Genomic DNA, 2,974 nt, shown 5'->3' with positions numbered 1-2,974 from the left:
TGCTTCAAGGAAGACCGGTGTTGATCCAGTCGGACAACATCACGGCAGTCGCCCATGTAAACAGACAGGGCGGCACAAGAAGCAGGAGGGCAATGGCAGAAGCTGCCAGGATCCTTCGCTGGGCGGAGAATCACGTGATAGCACTGTCAGCAGTATTCATCCCGGGCGTGGACAACTGGGAAGCAGACTTCCTCAGCAGACACGACCTTCACCCGGGAGAGTGGGGACTTCATCCAGAAGTTTTCCACATGCTATTAAACCGTTGGGTAAAACCAATGGTGGACATGATGGCGTCTCGCCTCAACAAAACACTGGACAGATATTGCGCCAGGTCAAGAGATCCGCAGGCAATAGCTGTGGACGCGCTGGTAACACCTTGGGTGTACCAGTCGGTATATGTGTTTCCTCCTCTGCCTCTCATACCAAAGGTATTGAGGATTATACGGCAAAGAGGAGTAAGACTAGTGGCTCCGGATTGGCCAAGAAGGACTTGGTACCCGGAACTTCAAGAGAAGGTCACGGACGATCCGTGGCCTCTACTTCTGAGAAGGGACCTGCTTCAGCAGGGTCCTTGTCTTTTTCAAGACTTACCGCGGCTGCGTTTGACGGCATGGCGTTTGAATGCCAGATCCTAAAAGGAAAAGGCATTCCGGAAGAAGTCATTCCTACCTTGATAAAGGCAAGGAAGGAAGTCACCGCGAAGCATTATCGCCGTATTTGGCGAAAATATGTTGCGTGGTGCGAGCAGCGGAGTGCTCCGATGGAGGAATTTCAACTGGGTCGTTTTCCTACATTTCCTGCAATCAGGATTGTCTATGGGTCTCAAATTGGGATCTATTAAGGTTCAAATTTCGGCCATATCAATATTCTTCCAAAAAGAATTGGCCTCAGTCCCTGAGGTCCAGATTTTTATCAAAGGAGTACTGCATATACAGCCTCCTGTGGTGCCTAAGGTGGCACCGTGGGATCTAAATGTAGTTTTAGATTTCCTCAAATCCAATTGGTTTGAACCACTAAAGAATGTGGATTTGAATATCTCACATGGAAAGTGACTATGTTACTGGCCCTGGCTTCGGCCGGGAGAGTATCTGAACTGGCGGCTTTGTTTTATAAAAGCCCTTATTTAATTTTCCATTCGACATAGGGCAGAGCGGCGGACGCGTCCGCATTTTCTCCCTAAGGTGGTATCAGCGTTTCACCTGAACCAGCCTATTGTAGTGCCTGCGGCTACAGACGACTTGAAGGACTCCAAGTTGTTGGACGTTGTCAGAGCCTTAAAAATATACATTTAAAGGACGGCTGGAGTCAGAAAATCTGACTCGCTGTTTATACTGTATGCACCCAACAAGTTGGGTGCACCTGCTTCTAAGCAGTCGATTGCTCGTTGGATTTGTAACAAAATTCAACTTGTACATTCTGTGGCAGGCCTGCCACAGCCTAAATCTGTTAAGGCCCATTCCGCAAGGAAGGTGGGCTCATCTTGGGCGCCTGCCCGAGGGGTCTCGGCATTACAACTCTGCCGAGCAGCTACGTGGTCAGGGGAGAACACGTTTGTAAATTTTTACAAATTTGATACCCTGGCAAAGGAGGACCTGGAGTTCTCTCATTCGGTGCTGCAGAGTCATCCGCACTCTCCCGCCCGTTTGGGAGCTTTGGTATAATCCCCATGGTCCTTTCAGGAACCCCAGCATCCACTTAGGACGATAGAGAAAATAAGAATTTACTTACCGATAATTCTATTTCTCGGAGTCCGTAGTGGATGCTGGGCGCCCATCCCAAGTGCGGATTATCTGCAATACTTGTACATAGTTATTGTTAACTAATTCGGGTTATTGTTTAGGAAGCCATCTTTCAGAGGCTCCTCTGTTATCATACTGTTAACTGGGTTTAGATCACAAGTTGTACGGTGTGATTGGTGTGGCTGGTATGAGTCTTAACCGGGATTCAAAATCCTCCCTTATTGTGTACGCTCGTCCGGGCACAGTACCTAACTGGAGTCTGGAGGAGGGTCATAGGGGGAGGAGCCAGTACACACCACCTGACCTGTAAAAGCTTTACTTTTGTGCCCTGTCTCCTGCGGAGCCGCTATTCCCCATGGTCCTTTCAGGAACCCCAGCATCCACTACGGACTCCGAGAAATAGAATTATCGGTAAGTAAATTCTTATTATTTTCCTTTATTTATATGGCACCACAAGGGTTCCGCAGCGTCCAATTACAGAGTACATATGCACATAATCAAATCAGGAAAACAGTGACTTACAGTTGTAGACAATATAGGACAAGTACAGGGTAACTGCACCAGTAAATGACATAGAGATAAGCTTCAAGGTGGCCGAAAAACTGCGGGATTTGGACAGTTGAGGATTATTAAAGTAAGAAAAGGATAAGCACATGAGGGAAGAGGGATGGTTGTAATTCTACTAAAAGCATTTATCAGCATGGAGTCTTTAAAACTTTAAATATGCAGCTAAGGCTTCAGACGGTATGTTGTCCGATCCCGATTTGATTTGTACCCGTGATTGCTTGAACCCGCCCGTCGACATTGGTGTCGTAACATCTGATGATCTGCACATCAGATGTGATGGCAACAACATGCATTCTACATGCATCCGTTTACGATATACAGTACATCATGTGACCCAGCGATATATCATTCAGTGTGTATGGACGACTGCTGTACTTTACATCAGCTGTTCTGTCTGCCAGGAACCACATTGTTTTGATATTTTATGTTATATGTTATACTTCCCACATGGCTGGCGGTATATCGAGTGCCCACAAGGTGCTCTTTTGCGCTCACCCCGCTGCTGGCATTCTGGCTGTCAGGATCCCAGCGCCAGTATGCTGGGCGCCGGGATTCCGATAGCCAGCCATTTGTAGTACACCCAGTTAAAATGTTTTAGGTAGCACTACAACTGTGTCAGGATCCTAAAGGACACAATATGACAAATGAGAATGGCGCTCCTTTCTGTT

Source organism: Pseudophryne corroboree, chromosome 6 (assembly GCF_028390025.1).
Source record: "Pseudophryne corroboree isolate aPseCor3 chromosome 6, aPseCor3.hap2, whole genome shotgun sequence".
Taxonomy (NCBI): domain Eukaryota; kingdom Metazoa; phylum Chordata; class Amphibia; order Anura; family Myobatrachidae; genus Pseudophryne; species Pseudophryne corroboree.
Note: the sequence above shows the minus strand (reverse complement) of the source record.